Source organism: Trematomus bernacchii, unplaced genomic scaffold (genome assembly GCF_902827165.1).
Source record: "Trematomus bernacchii unplaced genomic scaffold, fTreBer1.1, whole genome shotgun sequence".
Taxonomy (NCBI): domain Eukaryota; kingdom Metazoa; phylum Chordata; class Actinopteri; order Perciformes; family Nototheniidae; genus Trematomus; species Trematomus bernacchii.
The window spans coordinates 1,877,747-1,894,225 of NW_022987686.1; positions in this window are offsets into that span (position 1 = coordinate 1,877,747).

The window sequence follows — 16,479 nt, forward strand, 5'->3', positions numbered from 1 at the left end:
TATAAGATTCAGATTCTATTCATTGGGTCGACCCTGTGAATAATGCAGAAGTATTGGTTGGTAACAAGCAGAAGAAGTTACCTCATATTTCCCTTTAGATTTGCAAATCCTTGAAGCCAACACACTTTCTCTACTTTTCACTCAAATCTGAAGATCAATCTGAGGTCTACGAGTGTATTCTGGAAAATGCAGTGAAGTAAAAGACACGCATAAACTAACACGCATATTTAATAAATCACCTGCTTTGTCTTCAGTCAAGGTGCCTCGATCTGCCGAAGCTGTCTTTCACATTTCATTTTTAGAATTCGTCAATCAGCAGGGCATGATGTTATACCGCTGAGATGTTTCACACTAATTTACACCTGAATAGAATATATTTACAGACTTATAGCAGCTCCAGTTATTGTGTTGACTTAATGTGTGTTTTCCATTTTCCTGGCATGATTTCTATCATAATGTAAATGTTTCCTGTGATGTTAATTTATTTAAGGGACCCTCTGCCTACTGCACTCTGTGGTGAAATGCTGATGTATATTATTGATTGGTCTTGTTTTTCCATTTTAAGTCGCCTTGGTTTTCCGCTACTGTTAAAGCACACCATAGCACTTAAATTAGATTGTTTAAAGGAGGCGATGTTTGCCTTGGAGCCGTGCCTGTTTTTCTCCTATAGCAGTTGTGGAGCTTATTATTTGCGGAATATGTTAAAAGTCTGCCCAAACTGCTGGACAAACTTAGGAATCGCTCATCGCTTTGAAGTGGCAGTTTTTGGGAGGGTTGAGTCTTGGGGATTGGGAGCTGTCAAATTCGAACGTGATAATGAGACGTTTTGGCAGCGTGCACCGCTTCCTCCCACTCTTCCAACAAGTGATCAGCAACTATGTCACGCTCACACAGGCACGAACACACACTTGCAAAGGTAAAAAGGGCAACAGGGATAACGGAAAAGAACGTTTTGGCAGTGCTGCAGACAAAAACGCATTTATAAGTGCAACTTACCCCACAAACTCCTTTCGCTCAACAAGATACTTTTTTTCCCCTCCGTGAATGGTTCTTCCTCTATCACAATGTCACACCAGAAATATGGAGATATTTCCCCCCTCCTTGTTGATTATTTTAATCGAATCCCCCTTCTCTGGGATTTCACAGAGGCTTATCAGGAGGCAGGCTGGCTGGGAATCCGTCTTGCTTGGTAAGGTGTCGAGTCCCGGGGACACAACACCTTTCTGAAGCGCCACACAAAAGCCCCCGAGCGCTGCTGAGAGTGGCAGATATCACCGCACCCCGCAGCGCCACAATCACAAATACATACGTTTAGTCAAAAATACAAGGGGACTTTGCTGTCGGGCAGATAATGACACTGCCAATCCTGTGGAAACGCATGACTGAAGGGGAAGGGAAATAACCAAGGTTAGAGAAATGGGACATTTTCTTCCTGGAACACCAATGATCTTCAAACATTCCACATCATTTGTAATGTAGTTCGGTACAACTGGTGAGGTGGGCTTTTTATCTGTTGTGTTGACACGGTTCACTCAACTAACATATATACCAAATGTTGTTTCACTTTGACAATAAGTGTTTTTCCACCGATTGAGAAATGTAGGCTGCTACTGTATGGATAGTTTAAGGGCAGGAAGAGGTTTTCGCTGAGACGGTAAAGTAGAGAAAGGGACACAGTGAGTAATTGAAAACATCCCAGGCAGGATGTGGTTACAAGGGAGATAGATTACACTTTGTTGAAAAGGATGTGAAGGAAACTAATGACTCAGTATTTCAGTAATTGTCCTTTGCTAAGAATAAGCATTGACTGAGACAAGTCTGAGACAGTGGGCCTCTCTTTAGACGCCATTTAGATAGCCGTGTCTCAGAAGCCTAATTGCAAGGTGACCATTCTATTTGAGAAAGTAGACAATGACGCGGCACTCGGATGATGGGTAACTCTGTGCAGCTTTTAATGAGCTGCGCTGCTGTAAACATGCTTTCATGCTTCTCAGCGGAAATTATCATAAAAGAAAGAACCTTAAGGCATATGTTAATCCTTCTTTCGCTTTTCTGTTACTGATAGTGTTTGTTGTCCTTGTTACTGCGTGCCAGTTATATCAAATAAAGTGTCCAAAGAATTGTAATTGCTCTAACTTTGGTTTGGTATTGATTTATGCCTTTGAACACAACATAATCAGATAGAAGTATTAGTTTCTGCAACTAAGTACAACACAAAGAAACATTTTAAACGACTCCCACAGTTGAGACCAGACACACACTGTACAAACTGTATAATTAGTCATGGTTCAGTAATGAGGATGTGTGTGTTGGCATAGGGAATGCTTTCTGAAGAGTTGGTGTGCGTCAAACCACCATGATACATTACCATACTGTCATTGTGTGGGCTTACATTACAGCTCATCCTTAAACCTATAATAATCAATATATTTTAGTAACATTGAGTCACATTATTGTAGTTTGTAAATGCTTTGATTCACAATGAGAGTAACATAAATTATTTCGCCCAGTTCTCCAGTCCCCGTTAGTTGATTTTTAGCATCTTTCAGCTAATTGTTTTGGTTTTATGGACACCATTTTTCGGGGGGTTTTGCAGATGTTCTAAGTAATGGGGATGATCCTTTGAATATATCTATCAACAACCAAGGGGGGGCCTTGTGTTATAAGTAAAATGTAAGATTCAACCCATCATCCCAAATATTTTTGTAGGGTCCAACATGTCACTTGCATGCATTTCAATTCATTCCAACTGACAGTACTTCATTGTAATTGATTTTTATAAACATACTCAATACTAAGGGCAAGGCATTTTATGTTTTTTTCTACCCATGTAAGTGCAACCTATTACTAAAAGGTTTGATTACTACTTGTTGACATTATGTATTTTGTTTGCCTGGTCAAATCTGTTTGTACCAGTTTGTCATTTTAATCAAAAGCATATTTTATCCTTTGAAAAAATGATACCGGCTATAACATCCTCATATCAAGAGGTGGACAAGCCCTTTTTAATTAAGAGCAAAATAACAATCAAGGATGTTTGATAACCAATCTGACAAATGTAATGACCTTTTTTGAACTCGCAGCAGGACAGTTTAGCAGCTTCCAGCAACATTGTTCAATGAAAATCATGAGAAACTGTGATGAAAACGAAAGAAGGCCAAATCAATTGATTTTTATGGTTCCGTAGAGATAGATGAATGGGTGTGTGCGCAGAATGTGGATGCTGATGAATTGCTGGGCCAAGTGGATTTTCACAACACCTGACAAGATCACGACTCCAGATTCACCACTTTCGATTCCCTGAGGGAGAAATTGGTGGGGAGAGGGAGAGGGAGAGGAAAAAAAACCCAATGGTCAAAATGAAGAGATAAATCACAGGGTGGAACAGATCTCGTAATGGAGGCTGGTTAAACGTCACTGGTTAAAAGCAGTCGCCATTAAACTTCTGATATCCTTACATGACAGATGAAATGGTTTGAAATACCGCCGCTGCCCGCTGTCGTCACCTTGTTAACACGTTCTATCATGAGTTAGTCTTGGACAAACAACCGTTTTGAAAAGCTGTTGACCCCAGTAAAGTCCTCTAGATGGATTTTTGGTCATTTTCTCTCAAACCACAGGTATTATGACGCTTGTTAAAAAAGAATGACATGGTGTTGATCTAAAAGGTCAAGGACAGCTCGAGATTCAATCATCAGTGTCATATAGGCAAAATTACAGCCATGAAAAAGGGCAAGATGTAATAGCTAGCTCACCTTACTCTGGTCTGCAATCTACCATGCGTAGATTGGTGAGTTGTTACTACATATAACTTCTTTTCAAACTTCTCCAAATAAGTCAAACTCATTAAAGTCACCACAGGCAGCTTTGAAGCGTTAGCACATTAGCCATTCAAGATGTATGCAAAGGTCAACATTGGTCAGGAAGGGGGCGGTCAGCGCATAGCATGATTCATGACCATCATTTGTGTTTGAAAAATTAATAGAGGGTGCCTGATAAATCATCACCCAGGCCTTCCTTTGACAAAATCACTGAACTGCCATAATCTTCAGTGCCCTATGAGTGGAGACACATGCTGACTGCAAGGTCAAGATGAATGAGAGAAACTTGAGCAACGAGGGCGCAGACAAGGTGGTGTGTATCGCTCAGTAATGACATTTAATATTGACTACTTGTTGCCGATCTGAATTGGTCTCTCCTGTGTTGGACCTTGAAGGAAAGCACACAAGAGTGCTTTTACACATACTTGACCCAGAAGAATGAAAAGAACGTCCCAAATAACGCTTGAACTCGATGTGAAATGTTAGCCATTTATTACTGGAGACCTTAAGAGGCAAGAACAGAGCAATTTGATTGAATCGGGCCTCCTCAGGTGATGAATATCCTGTTAAATTATATATGAGATTACTTGTAATTATATAATGGTTTTAAAGTTTGGTATTTCTAAGAATGGTATCGCCATAGTGTAATTATGAAAGATACACACTGTTTCAGGAAGTAAAAGTCTGTTTTGAGTTTGTGAATTGAAACTAGGAAACCTTCTGGAGAAAGTCAATAAACACAACTTTAAAGACTTAAGAGGTATAAGATGTCATATGTTCCCCAGTTAAAACCTCCAGACGTGTGAATCTGTTTTCAAAGAAACTAGCTTAGCAAATATTATGAGTTTAGAAACCTGCAGAAATAAATTGTTCATATTTACAATGGAGAACATAACTACCTCATTGTGAAAGAGGAGGCTTCTAGTGATGAAACTTCAGAACATTGAACTGTGCAGTTTTCCTTAAGCACCTTATTGTCTTTAAGCTAATTGCTAATTTTTCTAATAATTTAAGCTAACGTTACTCATTTGGATAACTCCTACAGCAGTGGCAGGGGTTCTGTTTTCAGCTAAACATATACCTATAAAGGCAGGAAGAAAATAGCTACAGGACTATGTAGGGCCGACAGAGCCAGATAATTGTTTTAAGAGTTGGTGGAGCCCAAAGTAGAGCTCCAAGAAGAGCTAGTATTTGACTTATGGTCCATTTGGATAGTGGACAAAATAAAACAATCTAAAATTCCAATGCTTCTCATGTCTACAGTATAAATAGGCAGTTATTTGGTGAACCATTGGCCAAAAGGTGATGCAATATCAATGTTGTGATTACGTTTTTTTCTCCTCTGCCCTCAAATCAACATTGTTGGTTTAACCGCCAGGCAATTGCTGCTAATGCTAGCTAAAAAGCCCTACACCTATTCCACACGTACATTGTAAAAGCTTTTCACTAATTAAGTAGTAATAGGCTGCTTTAGATTTGTGTTTCTGTATGTGTTTTCCCGTTGGGATAATGATGGTGTTGTGCAATGACTGTTAGCGTTTAAGGAACTTGCACACATTTCTCAGTTTGAATGTGTGAATTTATAATAAGGGGTTTAAAGTGTGTGACAGACATACAGTACTGACACAGCACAAAAACAGGAAATGCAAACACAATTTTTTAAATGACACAGACTCGAAGCTTTTCCGTGCCCAATGCTGCAAATCAGGTGGTGAGGGAATGCTTCCTTTGTCACAAAAGGCGAGTTATGTTCCATGCAATAGCTGCCTGAGGGCAATGTCCAGCACCGAAGCTCAATATCTGCTGTGTAACATGTGATTCTCCTATCTCCCAGTGAAAAAAAAGAAATATCCTCGACACAGGCACTGCCTTCATAGCAGATTAAACTTCAGTGGTGTTGATGCAAAGCCTGGACTCAATGCAATCTTCTCAATGCCAAAAGACGTTTGATTATGGTTTGAAATATTGAAACAGCTTGAGGATTGCTTGGGTTATCTTCCTCAGCACCCGCAAAGTTGGAAAGACCACTGGCGAGATAAGATTAATAAAGTGCCCCATGTTTTTTTTGTCAACTAGTTAACGAGTGTTTTTTTCAATACCCCAAAGGATATGCCAAAAAAAGATTGGCTAATATAAACCTGTAGTCCTTCCAAAACCATGTGCGCGAAACATGAATATATTGCTATTTATCTCCTTCCTTTTCTCTCTCACTCTTCCTCTGTTGCTAAAATTGGAATATCAGTGATGAGCAGTGCAGCTGGAGACAATAAACTGGTAGAAGAACCAATTACCAGCAGGTGACAAGCTTTGGGTTCAGGGCTTTCAACATGTCATTATCTGCACATCGACATTTCCAAGAGCCTTGACAGGCCATTTCTGAGGCTGCCATGGCAAGCCACCATGATAAACCCCGGGAAGATAGAGAGGGGGGAAGAAAACCCAAAGCCTAAGTGAAAGAGGGTCTTTTCACACACACAATCCTTCATGTGCACATACATGGACAGAAAAGGAACACACATATAGATTCCAGGCAGCTCTTTCTCTCTCCTGCTTAAAGATGGTTCCCTTTATATGTGAAATGGTAATTGTATTTCTCTAATCTAATCCCATTAGAACCCCGTACCTCCTCTGCAAACTGCCCCGAGGCAATTACACAAAATGTCAATGAATTAAGTAATAGCTTGGTGCCAAGCCAGGGGGGCTCACCGTTGATCACGGCTGTCAGCAGAAAAACGCATCTGTCAACAGTGACGCGCGCGCTCCACATCGGTACACACCACACACGCACACACACACACAGCCACTGGTGTTGTTCCACGAGCCATTTAACCTCTCTGTAGGACACACACTCGCACATTGTTGGCACTCTACAACCTATTTAACTCCTGTCCAGAACACACAAGCACACACACATTACGGGAGGAAAATACAGCTGGAGAAGTGTGTGGGGGGGGGAACGTGTCCCTGTCCCCGAGTCGTGACGCATTCCTCTGTGCTATAGATAAGACACCAAAGAGGGCAAAAACATTCTCTGGTCTTGTTTAGCTGCAGGCCTGGAATACAAATGCAGGTAATATGTTTGTAACAACTGTTTACAATAAGGGATGGAAGCCATTGAGGCTACTTTACACAAGCATTTGCACATAGATCATGCATTAGTAAGCACTCCGCTGGATAGAGGAGGCTTTGTGTAAATGATAGAAGTGATTGTCGAGTGCTGAATGGAGTCTGAATCAAAGTGTGTGCAGCAGTGAACGACAGATGTTTGATGAGCAAACTGATCAAGCTGAAAAACTAAAAAAGCGATGATAAATAGAAGAGAAGTGTAAGCAATGTGGCTTTAATGCTGTTTGTATGATATTTAAAGGGGCCCGTTCAAATCCTTTTTCTCACTTCCTGGTTAATGTAATTAAAGTTTAATAACTCGTGTTTAGGCAACCATTTTGAATGTTAACCATTTTAGGATATTATTCAGGTGTTTTCAGTGGTTTTGCTATTAGACCAAAATGCACCTTATTGTATTGTTAGCGACACAAAACTCATTTTAAAACTGAATGAAAAGAAACAATTTGAACACAAACTTAAAACCGTCATTATGTAACGGTTGCTATACATACTTTTCGGTGTTGCACGTCCCATCTGGCCTGCATCATCCATGTTTACTATTTTCTGTTTTAGCCTTGCAGAGATACAGAAAAACAAACTGTTGAAATGTTTCAGCCACTGAAATTGGGTGCATAAATATAAATGCCTTTGGCCTCTACTTGAGCACAGCCACTGTCACTATTTATAAAAGTTTGGCAAAGAGAAACAGCAAGCAGTGCAGATGCAAATGATAAAAACATACTTTTCTTGCCTTTAGGAAGTGATCAGCAGCTGTTTATCTATGATGCCTTGCAATGATTTTTGAATGTTGCCCCTCTATGAAGCTTTCTAAATCCCCCGTTTTCCTGACACTGGCTCTTTATTGATGTTTGAAATGCAGAGAGATGAGCTGCGTTGTGATTATCAAGTACTTGGAGGCCGAGCCACGACAGACTGTCTGCTTATATATGCCGGTTGCATCCGCTCAGTACCACTGCCGATCATGTTTAAAAACAGACACCTCATCAGGATGACTGACAGCTGTTCAGGCAGAACTTTGGCCAACACTAAGCAGCGGAAAGTTGGTATTCCAAAACAGCTCCTGCCTCCAGGCATAAAGTTGCATCTTGTAGCCAGGAATAGGTAATGCGGTATGGGATAAATCAATTCCCAGTCAGTAGAGCTTTGCAACACCTTGTAATTGTTGTACGCGGACAACAACAAGGTCAAGGTTACGCACCAGCTCCAGGTGAACTCATTGTGTTGTATTTACAATTGATGACATCCTACAGTATAACTAAAATGGCCCTTGAAGAACTCAGATTTCCGCCCGGGCCAATGGTGGGTTCACATACCCTTCAAATGGTCCCCTTTACAAAGTTGGGTGTGTTCATTAACTTTAAGTTGTAATTTGGAGAAAAACACGGATGTAGGATTGGGAAATATGTTTATATATGTTGTATTTCGAGATTAAGACGAAAGATTATGTTATATTTTTTATATCGTTATATGGCATGTAATAGTTTTAATAGTTGCATTACAGTAAAGCGACTTATTTTAAAATGTTATTATGTTTTACCCATCAAGTCATGTTATCCAAATTATGATTATTCATAAAAAACACTCATTGTGTACATTTTTTTATTAAAACACCCAAATAGACAACCCCACAATTTCATCACAGTACTGAATGAGGTATCGCCCAGCTGTACACGCTACAGGAAGATGTGTTGTGTGTTATGATATGCTGTTTCCTAGGTGTTATTGAGCAGGGCTTTTTGTATTTGAATTCCCTTGTCAGGAACTTCATTTTCAGATTCTCCCCACATCATACAAATGCAGCATAAATGCCCTATCATGCGAATGAAAATGCAACATAATATGTGTGATTTGGAACCACTCTTGAATTGATTGGGTTCTTGCTTGACATAGGCTACACCCTTCCACCAAGTTTCATGAAAAGCGTGCCAGTCGTTTTTCCCTAATCTTGCTGAAAGCTTGAGAAACCGAGCTGAAAAAATAACCTCTTTGGCGAAGGTATTGATAAATGCACAACGTACCTTAGGAGTGAGCAGAAAAGTTTTGCCTCTCAGCTGGACAGCTTGTGTCCAGGATGAGCATTTCATTTGCTTTTCTGGCTCGTTTGTGCCATTTTCTGGTCGTCAGCTAATTTTTTCCTCAGCAGAGGATTTGCTGTCTACCTCATCACGTCTGCATTTGCATCCATGCATCTTTTCTCACAGCAAAAGCGCACCAAAGAGCACAGATGACGCCATTTCCTGCCCAGTGGCACCATCTGGCTGCAGAGGATTCTCTTAATTCTTGTTCTTATCCCCCCTGCTTACCTCCTGCTCATTCCTCTCAACATCCTCTAAGAGCTTCCTCCCTGGTCAATTCTCTGGCGTTGGTAAACATCCTTAGACAGCACTCACAGTGTGCTTCTCCGTCCATCTCCCGCCTTCTCCCCCTCCCCACACCTTCCCTGCATGCCTCTCTCTCTCAGTGTTCCTCTCCCTCCCTTCGCTCCTCTCTCCTTCACCCCGTCTCCCTGTTCGTCAGTGACAGCTCCGCTCTGAGGGGAGAAGAGAAAACAAAGATTTGGTTCAGTGGCTCTGATCTTGATTTTCTGCAGATTGGATGGAAGATTAGGAGGAGCTTCTATTCATACACCACACAATCACTTCCCCCTGCAACTGCAAACCATGACTGCAGACCACAGGGGTTGCAGCTATCAGCACAAATGTGCCATCTGTGACGAGGCGTCTATGTTTTCCTACCTAAAACCATGGAACACAGTGTACTGAGCAAAGGTCCCCGAGAAACAAAGGTGAAATGCAGGATGGGAAGGATAGTGAAACAAAGGAACAATGCAATGAAGATAAGCTTCAAGTAAACAATCACAACAGGTAATAAGAAATCAATCAATGCTGTTGTAGCATCAGAGGAAGAGGTATACACGCAATCATTCCATGATCAGATTTACACCAGGTCGTGGATGTTTTCTTCAATATATGATTTGGCTAGATGGCTTATCTTGCCTGATACTCCAGCCAGCGCTGGTGGTAGCTGCTCTCAGGCGACGGGCAAAGGCTTGAGAGGGCACAGCGGGCAAACAAAATCAAAAATGTTTTTCAGGTTTCCATAAGACTCATTTCAATTAAGCCCTGTGTGACGCCTCATCTCATTGATCATATCTCTGCACGAGTCCTGCTTTAGAAAATCACATGATGACTTTTCTTCTCCTCCTTCTCTTTTCAGGCGGAATGAGTGAGAGAGATAAAGAGACATGGAGGCGCTCTCATCAGGTAGGACTCTTCTCTTTCATCTCTGCTTTGATTTGGATTTTTGTACACCCTCTCAAATTCTCAAGAACTGGGGACTCCATAGCCTTGGTGGGCAAGATTATAGCGATTGTGTTTTGGTACACTGGCAAAATAACTACTTGGGGGGGGGGGGGGGGGGAAAGCTGTCTGTCAGAAGAGATTCTAGCAAAGGTGGTTGATTTGCGGCTTTATGTTAGGTTGGTGGAATGAATGAAACAACACAAGTAATTGTATATAATAATTTAGCATTTTTAGCAATTCTAGCAGAATTAGTAGCAGTAGTTTTAGTGCTCCTCTGACTTTTTCTGTTTCAGTATGTTCACATAATTTGTATTTGTTTGCTTTGGTTTATAACTTAATACCAGAAAAACTAACAACAATCCGCTAATTAGCTAATGTTAGCATGCTCACATGGTAACATATATATGGAAACTACTGATGGAGGATTCAAATGAATTCCTCTTCATTCGTCAAACACAAACAAACCTGCTAAACATCTACTGTTAAGATTTTCACAGTGAGCAGGTTAGCATGCTTAAGTTAGCATGTAGGCACACATTGCTTCAAGCCTTGCTTTGTTCACCCAGTGTTCTACATTTTCTTTAAACCCTTTCAACATACGTTTCAACCGTTACCTAAAAACCTGTTGTAATATCACCCCAGCTGAATATTGTCTTAAATAATAAAGTAAGTGAGGGGCTGAATGCTTTAGCCTCGTCAAGCCAACAGCTACATGCTGTGTTTTGTGGGAGAGCCCAGCATGGCGCTTTCTTAAAAAGCCAAATCCATTTCTGAAGCACTTGAAAAGTCAGTTTATGAAGCGAGGCACATGCTCCACGGTAATCTCAGTGTTGTAACAGAGAAAATGGACAGTTTCTAACCCAGACGGAAAATGCTGGAGGTGTTTACAGACAAAGGGAATGGGATGTAGTCAAAAGATTTGCTTCTTATTTCTTGTTCCAAGCCTTGGCATGGGGTTCTCCTTCTCCTGTTTTCCGCAATTCTCAACATCAGCATATGAGTTTCACTTATAATTTAATTTACCCGGCTCAAGAATGCATACTTGAGTCTACAGTTGTGACCTTAACGTGACCTTAACAATACAATATATCTGACTTTGAAAATCCAATCACATATGCCTTTTAGATAAATATACATTCACTTTGGTGGCAGTTAGGGGAAAAGAAAAATGGTCGTTTACATTTTCTGTATTGATTTTCCCAAAAGTGCCCTGGCAGCAAATCATCTACCAATGCTTTTGGTCTTTTTCTCGCTTTTATTTCATTATGAATTCAGGGTTTTTATCAAATTGAAAAAAATACAAGTTAATAGTTCAGCAGTTACTCCAGGAAGTCTCTCTGCTCCCTCTCCTTCCTGGCAGTCATTTTGTAAAAGGCCTACAATAGCACTTTTATACATTATTAATGCAATGTTTTTGGAACGCACTGTCCAATGACCTCAACATACCATTATACCTGTGTTTGATTAACAGATGGTGTGGGCCAGGTTTGGCTTGTAATGTATGCTGCCTTCAAGAAATAAATAATCCTCCAACGATGTAAGAATTATAACAATCGTACGCTGGTTAACTCACCAAAGAAGCCCTCTGCCTGACCTACTTGACAGTCTGAGCGAATGTCTAGGAGTGTATTAGCATTAGCACATACATCTGTACACACACATTGGTACAGCGTCCCTGTTCAGGCCGGCTCATTTGGTACGACACGTCTGACCTTGGTGTCCTCTCCTCTTGGCACCGACATAAGAACCCTGCCTAATCACACTGAGCCATGCCTCAGCTCCTGCAGGATTTGGCTCACCACCACCCTGACCATTTTTGACTCCACATGGCCCTTCTGTGGCCCGACAGCTAAATACCAACACATACTGCTATCAATAGTGTTAAATGCCAATGACATGCTCTCCCCCAGACTTTACTGGCAATTAATGGCATTGGAGAGAAAGCTGTCCTGTTGCAACTTTAATTGATGTTTGCCCTGTCCTGGTGTTGTTTGTTTGGCAGTCAAGTGGAAGTTTAGTCATTTTCAGGGACAAATACAGTAAGGGAGTGTTTCAGATTATTTGTGTGGGGATAAGGGGTTAAATAATCCCTTTTTACATATAATAAATCACAAATTGGTTTGGAATTATCACCTGAATTTACAGCCCTACAGTTCTAACAAGTTTCATGACATTTGTTTCAGTTTGTTTCCCTTAACTCTACTGTTGGGTTCAATTGTTCACAACTATTTTTAAAGAAAACAAACACAAAAAAATGCTCTATATGCAGCCTGTCAATCACGTAAAATAGCAAACTTTCATAGACAGATATTTTACTCCAAAATGTCAAGGTTTATGGTTACCCAAACATTGTTACAAGTGAGTGAATATCAAACTTACATTCAGCAAACACACTACATCAAATTCATTTCTTGTAGTTTTAACTGTGGAAAGGCAGATGATGACTGCTCTCCACCACATTCGTCCAAATGCACTTTTGATGACCTCTGGCTCACCTTAAAGCTATCTCTTTGATGTTGTGATTCGATCTTTTAATGTATTTATAATGAATAAATCAATAATCTTTCCTTTATTCAAAGAATAAAATACTCTTTCATTCTCCGTCCAAAATGTTTTTGAATGCCCTAACTTCAGCAGAAAGGGGAGGAAATGCACAGTCCTTTACCATTTTTCGTGATCCCCACACTACTTAGTTAAAACTTGGAAATAAATACTGACAATTAGGCCTTTTTCTAGTGCAAACCCCCTTCAGGTATCCCTATAACTCCAAAGTAATAGCGCTGTTGGTATTTAAATGAAATAAAAAAACACTTCCCATCTGCAGCATGCACTCAGATCCAGCCTCTGTACAGCACCCGAGAGGGATAAGAATGGAACGAGATGCTTTTGTTTCACTCCAAACCCAGGCAATCATTCAGAGATTGATCTAATGCTACAATGACCGCTGGCTGTGCAAATTTATGACGGCTTATTTCCCCACTTCATCACTCCGTGGTCAGTAAAGACTGCATCGGGCCAACAGCGTCCTCCTAAGGACATGTTGGTGTAATTGGCTGACTGGTTGCTTCCATTTAATCCTACTGTAGATGTTAGATCCATAGGTTAGGATCAGACTGTTGAAAGCATATAGAAAGATAGAGGTATTGTGTATACAGGAAAGACAGCAGAAATGAAATATACAGAAGGTGAACCAGGTCATTTTACCTACGCTTCACTAGTCAATAGAGCATGGTGGTTAATTGAACAAAGCTGAAAGGCACCAATTCGCCTGGAAATGTTTTCTAAGCACTTACAGCATCATACATTTATAGCAAAATATCGCTCCTCCATGCATGATTTCAGATCGCATTGATTTACCCGCAAAACAGTCTGTCATTCAGTCAGAACTGGCTTGATCCAGACATTCACATAACAATGCATAACAGGGTATGGCGGGGGAGGAGGGGGAAGGGGGCGGTGAGACTGATAGAGACAGCTTGGAGTGTGCTGAAGAAAAATATGGGCAGTAATAAGGAACAATAACAAATGCTGGAAGGTGCAATCTACACCGTGAGCCAACTTCACTGTTTGCTCCGGGGCCTGGCTGCTCTTCATGCCAGTTTCTTTGTCTGTCTGTGTTTGCAAGAGAATATCCTGTCAAACTTTCTGCCAGAATATAATGATTTAACATTATACGTTTACCAGCCAATAAAGCAATGAGTTTATTTTAAGTTTGTTTGCTTCCATACCAAAAATAGTATATAAAAGACCATTATTTGTTGGTATTAAGAAGTAAAGTATACAGATATGCTAGCCGTAATCCAGAGATGGAGCACTCGAGTCCTGGACTCGGACTCGAGTGCCGATTTTCGGGACTCGTGACTCGACTCGGACTCGCGCACTGATTGACGCGACTCGGACTTGGACTCGTGAATTCTTGCGCACGATGACTTGGACTCGGACTCGGACTCGTGAATTATCGCGTACGCTGACTTGGACTCGGACTTGGACTCGGACTCGAACACAGGTAATGATGACTCGGACTTGGACTCGACTCGGACACTCCTTGGGTGACTCAGACTTGGACTCGGACTCGAACACAGGTAATGATGACTCGGACTCGGACTCGACTCGGACACTCCTTGGGTGACTCGGACTTGGACTCGACTACGACTCTCCCTTGGTGACTGGGACTTGGACTCGGACTCGAAGAGTGGTGACTCGAGAGTGACTTGGACTCGTGAATTGGTGACTTGACTACAACACTGACGTAATCCATCTACCCCGACTAATGAAATAAAAGTAGTCAAAAACAATTCCGCACCCATGGAACGCATTGAATGCACCATGACTGTTATAGTATTTCAAATTAATTCACTATCATACAGTTAAATCTTTTGCATTGATATTAATCTCAAAGTTATACAAACAGCATGCCGACATGCTCACAATGATAATGCTTATAATCTTTGTTATGACAGCATGCTAACATTAGCTTGCAAGCGCTAAACACAAATGTAGAAGGCAGATGAAAATGTGATTTGTGTTGCAGGTATTCAGTCTTCTTAACTTAAGTATTAAAGTGATGGACAGAACACTCAACAAACTGAAATTAGCATTTGAAGGCAACGCTATTTTTAGCATGGGTAACAATGTCATCAGTGTCTTCTCACAGAGTATCAAAACAAGGTTGAACCAGCAGCCTAATAAAGTTAAAGGTACCTCCACACTGTTGGGTTGTAATGTGGACTCCACAGAGCTATCGTAGTACTCCAAGTAACTTCTTTTTATTTTCTGACTCCATGTTTTGAGTGTTGTGGAGTTCAGCATTTACAGAAAGCACTATATTTTTCCGGCAGGAGGTTGTTTGTGAATGTGTGGAACTGCTGCTCCATTATCGTCACAAGTCCCCCTAAAACAGCGGTGTCATCTGTCTTATTAGCACATGTGTGAGATGGGATTCAGAGGAGAATCCACTCTTCGAGAAAATAATAGGGATGGCAGTCTGTCCTCTCGGAAGCGTTGAAAAAAGCAGAACTGCTCTGTGTCATTACTAAAAAGCCCCGACTACAAAGAGGAAGACAAAAAACGGCAAGCTATTAGAGCATCCACCGTGTCCCAAATACATGGATTTGACCCACAATGCAAATTTGCCAACTTGAAAAATAACCCATTTGGAGCTTGACTCTTGCGGACATAACTCATATTCGTTCTTGGGACAACAACGACGTGAGGGGAACAAGATAGGGCGAGGAAGTTAAAAGGCGAATCCGGATTGTGCTTCTCCACTTGGTGAGGGTAAATTATGGAAAATCAGCTTACTGTAATCCCGGCACTCGTTGAAGGGGGATCATCCCAGGCGACTTGACACCATTGTTCACTTTTGAAACTGATGTGCTTGTTAGAGAGGAGACATGAAACACACTCATATTTGCTGCTTCATAACCATTAGCGGAGCCTATTTCCAGCCCTTTCTGCGTGTTTAAAATTAACTTTGCATGCGGTGGCTTTGTCATCTAATTGGAATTAGAACACACAGTGGATAACAGCAAAAAACAAACAGCAGTGATTGTTTGAGTCAGTTTGCCCAAAACCAGCAAACATTTGAAATCATGGCTTTTGTTACGATGAATGAACAACTTGTGTAGAGGTGGTTTCCTCCTGGGATTCCCCACAGTGCCACCAATGTTTCACAGCCCCCCTAACGTCTAATGCCAGATGTTGATGCTCACTCTGCGATGGGAGGCGAGTCACCGTGTCAACCCTAGAGATACCATATGTCTACACCTAGGCCCTTTCCCACAAGCGTGTTCATAACCAATCTGGTTTATTTGGAGAGGTGTGAACCATGATTTTCAAACTCTAATGTGCAGAAAACAACCTCTAAAGTGCAATACGGAATATAATCTTACTTGAATACAAACTAGCAAGCAAGTTTAACTAACAAAAAAGACTTGTTACGATTGTTGTGCCCCTCATAATGTATTTATTAGTCAATGTATTGAACGTGTTAGAAACAAAACAAACAATAAAAATCATAATAATTATAACAAAGAGAAGCAAAAAGAAAAAAACGTTCAAGGAATTCAAAAATAAATTCTCAAAAAGTTTCTGTCATGTTCAAAAGGGGCAAAAAGAAGCTTAAACATGTTTCTGGTCCTACCCCCCCTAGCGTACATTGTTCATGAAAATAGAAGTTAAGGTCATCGTCATCAGCATCCGTGATATTTGATTCATTGTTTTAAACAAAT